Genomic DNA, 10,572 nt, shown 5'->3' with positions numbered 1-10,572 from the left:
AAGCTTAAACATGTTCAAAATAGGGTGGGAGATCTACTGGCTTTGTACGGCCGCATCAAACATAGCACTGTTGTATGGCTACATAGATGACATGTATTGAGGAGCTTCTGCCTCTTAATTTTAACCTTATTATCTTGGAATATTTTTCTTTTTCACCCTGCAAAAAAAATAAGAAACAGAGGGAGTATATATGAAATAAAAAGAAGAGGCATGAACAAAAGAAAAAGGCAGCTGAAAAGAAAGAAAAAGAGCAAAATTGCATGACCACTAATGGGCCGGCGCCAGTCACATGAGAATCGGGCGATCTTTTCTTCGTTGTTCTCCGAAATGAGCAGCACCCACGAGAGAGTGTTTCTCAAAAAAGAAGGAAAAAAAAAGGAAGAAGAAGAGAAAGACAAGTCCACACCCTCCGTTAAACCCTCGGCTCACCTCTCCGTCCAGTCATCGACCTACGAGGCCGTGAGGCAGGGGGAGCTTTGCGGCGCCACCTAGGGTTGCGCCGCCGACCTCCTCCGGGCTCTGGCCGTCCACCCCCGCCTCCGTACTCCGTTTCAGGATCTCCGCCGCCTCGTCAGTATCCCCGCCGCCTCGTCAGGATCTCCGCGGCAGGGCGTGCCGCGTCAGGGTCTCCCCTGCCACCACCAGTCCCCCCCCCCCCCCCCCCCCCCCCCCCCCCTCCATCACCGTCCTCCAGTTGTGCGAGCTCTCCCGAACTAGGCAAGAACATCCTCCTTTCCAGACTCCTTCGGTTTCCGTTTGGTATATACTCTATCGTCCTCCCGCTTCCGAAATATGAAGGCATGGATACATGATATATCTTTTCATGTTTGTATGCAGATTGTAGAACTGTAGCATTAATTCTGTAGGGTCAGTACTCGTCAGCATCTTTAGTATTTCTTAATCATGAATTTATATGGTTCAGTAGTCCATATCTTGATTGCTGAAGTGTTTGCATGGCATGTTTTCTAAAAATAGCTAGTTTAGGTCTGATTACTGGGTATGTGTGTGCATGCGTTGTGCCTGTGAGTTGGGTGCCTCGTGTTTTTGCTGTCAATTAATAGCATGTGTAGTTTCTTTTGGGGAATCTTGAATTAGAATTGCGGACAATGCTGTTAGCAATCAAATTTGTTCCGCATAACTCTTATTGTAGTTTCATTGAGAAGTTCATCAATAATTTGTTCAAGATGAGTTATATCAATGGCAGAAAGTGTTCCTGCTGTATGCTGCTGTTGTTTTGTACTGTATGCTTTATCTGGATATTGAAGGATGGTATGGATTATTGTATTGAGCGATTGAATTCAGTATTGTTGGACGCATTTGCGCATTGATTGTTCTTTTGGGTCTCTTTGTGCTGGGGGCCTGTGGCCCCAGCGGCTTTTTTTTAATGTGAATTGGGAGTATTTTATCCTACCAAAAAAATACCAGTTATGCCACTGTATATGTTCACTTCAGATATCCGCTGGCAAAATTGATCTTGGTCTTTGGAAATCTTTGAGCTTAAAATTATCTTTTTCTTATATATTCTGTGTCAATATTTCCTACGAAAGACAGTGCACCTCGATGTATTGTCCATTTCGAGTTTAGACTTAAGGCAGGCCTATTCGTTACATGCTTTATGCTAGGTAGTGTTGCTGCTAACTTTTGTTATAGAATTCTTCTTCTTATAACATAATTTTCTGAATTAGTGTCCTGTATGATTGTTCTTTAAGTTATCAAACTGTATAACTACTTTATTTATTAGTTCCTATGCCATGAAAGAACTTTCTGTAAGAGATGTTGCAATAGCGAAGCTATGTGATCATTTTTCATATAAGCATTGGTGCTTGTTATGTCCCAACTCCACTTAGTTTGATGGCAAAGCACGAGCACCTTACTAGTGTTTGATAAAATGTCTGAATGATTAGTTATTGCAGTTTGCAGGTCTTCCTAACCACGACACGCACTAACTCTCAAGACATCTCCTGTCCTGACAGTGCAGTGTGTGGTTGGTGTCTTCTAGCCTCATTTATTTTCACTACATTCTTGTGTTATATTCTCACATAAGTTGTACTTCGATGTCTTATCTTCAGGGTCTTTTATCTCTTTGATTGAATAGACTTCATCGGGTTCGATCACTCTCTACCAACCTGGGCTGAGGTATGCAAATTGAATCCTTTCTTCAGATTGATATGTTATTTAAAAACTCATCAATTAATTTGTTTTTTATTGATGTGAAGGTTGGAATACAATGAGCACTAAGTTCATTTTTGCTATGGCTTTTAACAAAGTTTGATAGGCCATGAGAATGGAAAACTCGTTGTCGGAATGTTTTGGTATTTCAAGCAAGTAATCGAAATGGTGGTGACTATGCTGTTTGAAAAATGGTCGGTAGATCATGACTGGAGAAATTGTTATTGGAATCTTTTGTGCATTTGAAGCAAGTTATCAAGAATGGGGCACAGGGGCTGAGGGGCACAGGCTGGGGCACAGGAGAAATTGTTATTTCAAGCAAGACGAGGCCAAATGTTGGGCACAAGCTGGGGCACAGGGGCTGCGGGTTGTGCTACCAGCCTCCTGGGATGTCCACTGATCGGGCGTTGGGCCCTCAACTATCACCTCCTAGGAGGCTGGTACTCTCCCATCTTTTCAATGCAATGAAATGCAAAGATCCTTGGCGTTTTCCCGAAAACGTTATCAAGAATGGTTGATGACCATGCAATTTGAACAATGATGATCGTAGACCATGAGAAGGAAACAATGGGTTGTCAGTGTTGGCCATCAAGTTCTTTTGTGAGGCAATATTTTTGAAGCCAACATGCAAGCAAGTTCCGAAAGGAATTAGTATAACGAGAATGGGCAAAAGAAGGAAAGTTGATTCCACCCTATATCGGCTATCCGATCTACTTTCAAGTTAATTGAAAGTAGTTGGCTAGCTGGAATTTCCAAAGAAGTTCAAACTTCGGAGCATAGAGACAACTAGAGGGCGATTGTGGAATTTTATAGGAAATTGTTCCATACTTTTGAAACTTGTCCTATGGTCTGGAGTAGAATAGTATGCATGTAAATATTTTATCTTCGTTATTTCTTCCTACGTTTTGATGTAAATGTAACTGTTGAAGAAAATGAATTTCTAGGTTTCAAGTTGTGTTTGTGTATGTTCTTATTCCACGTGAATCGCAGTGAAGAGGTAAATCCTAAAAATTCAACTTAAATTGTGAACGATGAGAATTTTATGTACGGCATCAAAGGAAACTATGCCACCTTAGTTCTGGGTACATCTGAAAATAGTTCTGGTTTTGATATGTTAATTTGACAACTATACTAAATTGGCTTGTTGAAATACTAGATGACAGTTGCAGTTTGTACTCAATGCTAATGTTCCTACGATATGGAGTGCATTTGGAACTAGATCCGTATGTTTTATTGTTTTTGTACAACTTCGTATTGTTTATGTTGATTTGACCGACATTCGTATCAAATTGGCCCGTTGAACTGCTACTAGGTAATAGTTGATATTTGAATGCCTTATACAAACTTTTTTGACATGTTAATAGTTTCTGCGTTGAACTGCAACTAGGTGAAACTAGGTGTGTTCTCAGCTAATACTGACGTGTGTTTCATCTAGGAACAAAACTGCAGTCAAAGTCTAAATATGGGTGAGCAGCTTATTTGGTTGCCAAGCATATAACCTGAAGCTATCTATCGTTTTTTTTGTTGGAATATGCATTTTCTTTCAATGTACAGTGTGATTCAAAGTTTGTGTAAATAAAAATGTGAACCATCATGTTTTGTGCAGTAAAGGCAAGGATAAATGACTATCAATCCCTGAAAACGTTAACTTTTGAGCATGTACATGCATGCGTCTTATGAATCTTTAAAATGTTAATATAGTATTGTTCTGTAAGCCAGGTCCTTGTGTCTAATATATCCTGAACAGCTTGTATTCCTTTGGGAGTATAGATTATATTTTACTATTGTTGGTTGGATTACATATCTTCGTTTAGCCGGGATTACATATGTTTGTGTATGCTGATGCGTTTTTTATTTCCTTTCATGCATTTTCTTCCATGTCCAGTCTCTGTTGGGCTCATTTACTTAGTCCTATCGCTGTAGGGAGCTTTTGTGGTATATGCCATTCTAGATGTAATTAGGGAGAGATGAGATGTTTATATCATGTTTGTAGAATATTTTCCTTCAATGTAAACCAATTGGTAGTATTAGAACTATAATCCCTAAATTCTACATATGTTGAATTTGTTCCAAGTTTCTGTGCTAATAGCGCTTACTTTAGTTATTTCTGATCCGATGTCATGAAATATGCTGGTCCCACGCTTTCAACATTTCACATTATCTGGTTCAGATATTTATATATTTTCGCTCAATATCAGGCAAGTTTTGTCTGTCTGCCCTGTAATTTTGGTCTGTCGTGACACTGCATTGCCAATGTTGTTGATATGTGTCTCTTCATGTAAAAGCAAAAGCCCCTTAATTTCATGTTCATTTGCCTTTTCTCTTATTTTATTTTATCTCATCCAATTAGCCATTTTCAAATGGTTAGCTGGCTCGTGAATAAAATGCAACTAGAGCTTCACATCATATTGAAGAGATATTTTCTACTAAAATGCCACGTTAGAATCCATTTAATACATAAATTTTTAACCAGTTTACTTTTGTTTTGGTCTTCAAAGGACATTGACAAGTAGTAGCTGGAATACTTTGAGTGAAGAGTTTTTTTTGCAGCTTTGAGTAAAGAATTTTCAATAGCAAAGGGGATTAACTATACTATCCGTTTTCATGATTTATTTGTACAGCACTATTTCGTGAGAATTTTTGAAGATGATTGATGTCGGCTACCTTGGTATGGACACAATCATTTATACATTACATCCGTTTATGAATGTGCGCTAGATATCATTCTGTTATATATGAATCCTTGCAGGAGATGCTCTTGGCTTTTTGGTGCTCGTCTTTGGAGGGTAAAGAAAGACCAAACTCCATTGATATTAGCCAATTTCTTGCATTTATAACTTTTTATCCATCGTAATAATAAAATCGACTGATGTAGAGGCCGAAGACTCCTTGCACTGCACCAGGAGGCCAGGGACAACGACGCATTAGCAGAGCCACTTCTAGACGGACTCCCACAGCCTCAACGACTTCCCTTGCTCCTGTCTATTTGGTTTTTGTGCTCAGGCCTAGCGTCATTCGCTTGGATCCCATGCTTCTGGTCAATCCAAGAAGGCGTGACAGTGCATATGGAGCTTATGGCAGCATTGACGATCCTGGTCAACTGTGCGTTCTTGGCAAATCTGTGCTGCATTTTGAGAGACGCATGGAAGGTATATGTGTGCCCCTTTCTCAGCATATATGCATGTCTTATTAGAGAGTTTAGCTGAACGCACCGTTGAAGTAATTTTCTTGCTAGCTAACCTCGTGAGAAATGTCAAATACTCTTTTGCAGTACGCTATCATCATAACCTGTTGTGGGCTTCTCCTGATATCTGTCTTGTGCCTGGGGTTTCAAGAGGACATGCCTTTCATCTATGTATCTTCTACTTCGGTCAGAGGCAGGTTTCTGGGAAGCTTGTCCTTGCTTCTGTCTCTTTCCAGTAACCTGGCACGAGTCTACTCAAAGGTACGTACGTTCGTGCGTTGTGAATACTCGAGTATACTTTAACTGAATTGTTGAGGAATCTCCTCCGTCATTATAGTATCTCTAGATGCCATGCATGCATGCAGCCCTTCTTCCATAGCTATTGTGTTTCTTGACTTTCTCTGTTGCTGGTCATGCATACTGGATCACTTACATGAACCAAGAATCGACAGGGTCACAATGTCGAGTTCTCCTGGTTCGCGCTGCCTTTGGCATTGGCTGGCACCGTCTCATATATGTTCTGGGCAATTAGAGCTGCATCCCTAATGGATCTTTGGAAGGGTTTGTCGTCCGTGTATCCGCTATGGAAGGTAAATAATAATATCTTTTCATTTACCTGCGGTATCCAGTCGTTTTTATTTACTTACAAAAGTTTGATCATCTTTCTTGTGACCAAGTACCTAACCAAGCAATACAGTACCATGCTTAGGGCCCAAGCTTGCACGCGGCTTCCCTAACGACCTCTGCCCTATTCTTGTTTAGTCACATTTACATAGTCCTATACGTATTATTTATCACTGAAATTGTATTTGTCGATTCAGGATCTGATGGATTTCTCTCCCTCTTCCACACTAGGCTACGGCTACTCTGAATGCCAGCTTCCAACTCTGGGAGGTCATACTGCAGGTGAGGCCCTTTTTGCTGGCAGCTCACCCAGTCTTGACTCAGTTCTTCGTTGGAGCCTACAATGGAGTTCACCTACGCTTGACTGAGCTTTGCAATGGAGTCCACCCACGCTTGACTGAGCTTCGCAATGGAGTCTACGATAGAGTTCAACCAGGCTTTACCCGCTTCTGCAATGGAGTCTGCAATCGAGTCTACAATGGAGTGCGACCAGCTTGTTGTCCGACTTGGGCTAGCGTTCTTGAGAAAGTACGCCGGGCTTTCGCTTAAGTTTCGGCGAACATGGATACGAGTGTCTTAGTCTTTGGAGTGGACATGCTCACCCAACGAAACACACCACAACAAATAGAAAGACGTTAGGCTGATCATAGATGATAGGTTGCGACTGAACACCTGAAGCCAAATATACGGTCATGCATATCAAAGATGATGAATTACATACCGGCATTTCTCATATGCATTACATGCAAAAACCTGTTCGTTTCCTTATTCCTGTAGTATTTATTTTCTTTGGGTCACCAGGCAAAAATGTCGCAGATATTAGTGTCTGTCCATCCTACACTGATCGGCCGGGGCGCTGTCACTCTGCCTTTTGACTCAGCACTCCACCTCAACAGCCCCGTGTCATCGGTCCCCTTTCTCTGGTGATCCGTCTCCGCGCTTCTTTGCTCTTCTGCGGATCCTCTTACCTCGTACCAGGATAGAAGAGCTATCCCGTCATGGATGCCATGTTTGAGTTCAAATCGAAGTCCTCGTCTACGCCCTCACCGAAAAGGGCGGAGGCCAACGGTAACGAGTTTGAGCCACCAGATTCGGTCCTGGCAGGGCTCCTAGCCTCCTGCAACACGGGTTCGTCGTGGCATTCCCGAGTCGGTGAGATAGGGGGGTACAAAAATAATGAAGGCTATTTTTTTTTCTTTACTAGCAAACATGCACATGTGTTACAACGGGAGAGAAAATTATAGTGCAATATGCTAGAGTTTTGCGAGGACATAACATCGGTAACAACCTCTAAAGTTAAAAAGAAAAAGAAACTCGCAACTCGCAACTTATAGTAAATTCTTTTTTGCTTTTGAGGTTGTAAATTCTTTTTCCATCTACTGAACATCTGAGGGTCAAAGTTCTCAAGAAACCCCAACTTATAGTAATCTTTATTTTGCTTTTGAGGGTGTAAATTCTTTCTCCATGTACCGAACATATGAGGGTCAAAGTTCTCAAGAAACTCGCAACTTAAATTCTTTCTTTTACTTTTGAGGGCGTAAATTCTTTTTGCATGCACCTAACATCGAGGGTCAAATTTCTCAAGGTTCATCTCAAGCTCTTAACAACACATAGCAGAAAATTTGCTTGAACACTTTCCTATTCTCCCAAAACCAAAAGTTTTAACAACGCCTACTTAAATAGCACATTGAATAAGTACAACAGGCTACAGAAGTCAGATGAAAAACAAATTGAATTTACCGACCTTAATGCGTGCATGGACGGCGAACGATGAAAAGGCTCGCTTGCAGGTCTTTTTAACAGAAGATTTGAAAGCGTTATGGACAATAACCAAGTAAGATTAATGCAATGTCTAGTGGGGTAAACTATATGCAATACTGAACTGGGGAACTATCTAGTTGTCAGATATTTGTGATGTGAGCAAAACACATACATAAACTGAAGCAATACAATTTATTTTCCTTGCATCACTTATAGCTCTCAAGTCTACAGATATTAACATCATCTTGGGTATGGACTGGATGAGAACTCATCATGCCAAGATTGATTGTTACACTAGGTCTGTTCAGCTTAGACACCCATCTGACAAGATAGTCACTGTCTCAACTAGAGTTGCAAAGAGTCAACTCTATTCTCTTAATGCCAGCCCTCTCCTAGACCTTGAAGATATCCCGGTAGTCCCTGACTTTCCGGACGTCTTTTCAGAGGAAGTGCCAGGCATTCCACCAGACAGAGATGTAGAGTTTGTCATAGATCTTATCCCTGGAACCGCCCCAATTTCTAGGAGACCTTATAAGATGGCACCCTTAGAGTTAGCTAAACTAAAGAAGCAGCTTGATTAGACCTTGCAAAAGGGTTTCATCTGTCCTAGTTCTTCTCCTTGGGCTTGTCCCATCCTCTTCATCAAGAAGAAGGATGGTACGGATCGGATGGTTGTAGTTATCACCCCGTTAACTTGGTCATGATAAAGATCAAGTATCCGCTCCCCAGGATCAATGGCCTGTATGATGAGCTCGCTGGATCTCAACCTTTTCTAAGATGGATTTGAGGTTAGGCTATCATCAAATCAAGATCAGAAACGGGGACATTCCTAAGACAGCCTTTGTCACTCGTTATGGCCAGTACGAGTACACCGTTATGTCCTTCGGTATAACCAATGCTCCAGCCACATTCTCTCTCTTGATGAACTCGATCTTCATGGAGTACTTAGATAAGTTTGTCGTGGTTTACCTCAATGGCATTCCGAGCATCTCAGATTAGTGTTAGAAAAACTCAGAGAGCACTGCCTTTATGCCAAGTTCTTCAAGTGTGAATTTTGGTTGCCATAAGTGACCTATCTAGGCCGCGTGATCTCTGGTAAGGGCATTGCTGTCAACCTCGAGAGAGTTCAGGCCGTCCTTGATTGGACTCCACCTGAATCGGTTAAGCAAGTTAGGAGTTTTCTTGGTCTAGTGAGCTATTGTCGCCGCTTCGTTGAGAACTCCTCCAAAGTTACCATGCCTCTTACTAAACTCCTCAAGAAAGATAAAAATTTTGAGTGGTCCCACAGTGTGAGCGCAGTTTTTAGGAATTGAAAAGATGCATGACTTCTGCTCCCATACTTGTGCCACCAGACTTCTCCAAGGACTTTGTTATCTATTGCGACTCATTGTGACAAGGACTATGTTGCATTCTTATGCAAGATCGCCATGTGATTGCCTATCCATCTCGACAGTTGCATCCACATGAGGATAATTATCCTACAAATGATCTAGAGCTTGCAGCCGTAGTCTATGCACTTAAGACATGACGACATTACCTTCTTGGTATCCGTTGTGAGAGATCACCGGAGTCTAAAGTATATCTTCACCCAAACTGATTTGAATGTCAAGCAAAGACGTTGGTTAGAGTTGATTACAATTACGACTTAGGAGTTTCTTACACCCCAGGTAAAGCTAATGTCATGGCTGATGCATTAAGTCGTAAATCCTATTGTGACAATCTCATGTTGTTACAAGGTCAACCACTTCTCCATGAGGAATTCTGTAAGCTTAACCTTCACATTGTTCCACACGGATCTCTTTCTACTTTGGTGGCGAAACCTACTCTGGAGGATCCGATCATAACTAGCCAGCAGTATGATACGGGTATTACTCGGATCAAGGATAACATTGAGAAGGGAGTTGCTGGTAGTTTCTCTACAAATGATCAAGGTGATGTTTTCTTTGAGAACCGTCTAGTGGTTCTCAAGAAGCAATATCTACGGTAGTTGATTCTTAAGGAGGCTCATCAATATCCTCTCACGATTCATCCCGGCAGTACTAAGATGTATCAGTGCCTATGCCAGAGGTTCTGGTGGACTAGGATGAAGAGAGAAATCGCTGAGTTCATTGCTAACTTTGATGTTGTCGTCGCATTAAGGCAGAGCATTAGAGGCCTGCCAGCACCCTTTAGCCCTTAGCTATTCCTAAGTGGAAATGGGACAAAGTTGGTACGGACTTCATCATTGGCTTTCCCAGGACCAAGAAAGGGAATAATGCTATCTTCGTAGTCATTGATCCGTCTTCCAAAGTGCTCACTTCCTTCCTGTTCGAGAGAGTATCACTGCTAGTCAGCTAGCTAACTTATATATTTCTCGAATAGTGTCACTTCATGGTGTTCCAGGAGCAGGAGCAGAGTGACCAAGTGGTGTAGCTGGAGAAACATGGCTCTCCTATCACTTTGCAGGACGAGCCAGTGGGTAGTGGCGCAGGAAACAGCGAAACACACTCTCTTTGGTTATAGGTTTGCAAAATTTCTACTACTATCCGTATCTAGACAAATATAGGACAAGTAATATGAATTGGAGGGAGTAATTGCATACAGCGAATTCTCGGCTTTTGTGTAAAATTGACGAGGTAAAGAGAACTTTTTTTTCAGCGTTTGCGGTGTGGAAAATTATGAGAGCCTTGTGGTTCGTGGCGCGCGTTTGACCAAACTACCTACTGGAAGTGGAATGCATTAATGGGGTCTACACGTGTGATGTCTACAAATCTACAATGGTGGCCTCACAACACATTTCGACTATACTAGTCATCAACCCGTGCATCTGCGCAGGCTAAAAATTTCCCAAGGAA

General features: G+C 41.7%; 1 long non-coding RNA gene across 2 annotated transcripts; it reads left to right on the top strand.

The window, feature by feature from the left end:
* Nucleotides 1-723: 723 nt before the first annotated feature.
* Nucleotides 724-3,120, top strand: LOC109772777 (uncharacterized). Of its 2 annotated transcripts, XR_006669663.2 has the most exons (3): nt 724-1,984; nt 2,070-2,136; nt 2,217-3,120. It is a non-coding gene; the product is annotated as an uncharacterized lncRNA (long non-coding RNA). The 2 variants fall into 2 exon arrangements; XR_012202164.1 differs by having other exon boundaries at nt 724-2,136.
* Nucleotides 3,121-10,572: the final 7,452 nt, after the last annotated feature.

The sequence above is a fragment of the Aegilops tauschii genome, chromosome 2 (assembly GCF_002575655.3).
Source record: "Aegilops tauschii subsp. strangulata cultivar AL8/78 chromosome 2, Aet v6.0, whole genome shotgun sequence".
NCBI classification, from domain to species: Eukaryota; Viridiplantae; Streptophyta; class Magnoliopsida; order Poales; family Poaceae; genus Aegilops; species Aegilops tauschii.
This window is presented reverse-complemented; position numbering and strand designations above follow the sequence as displayed.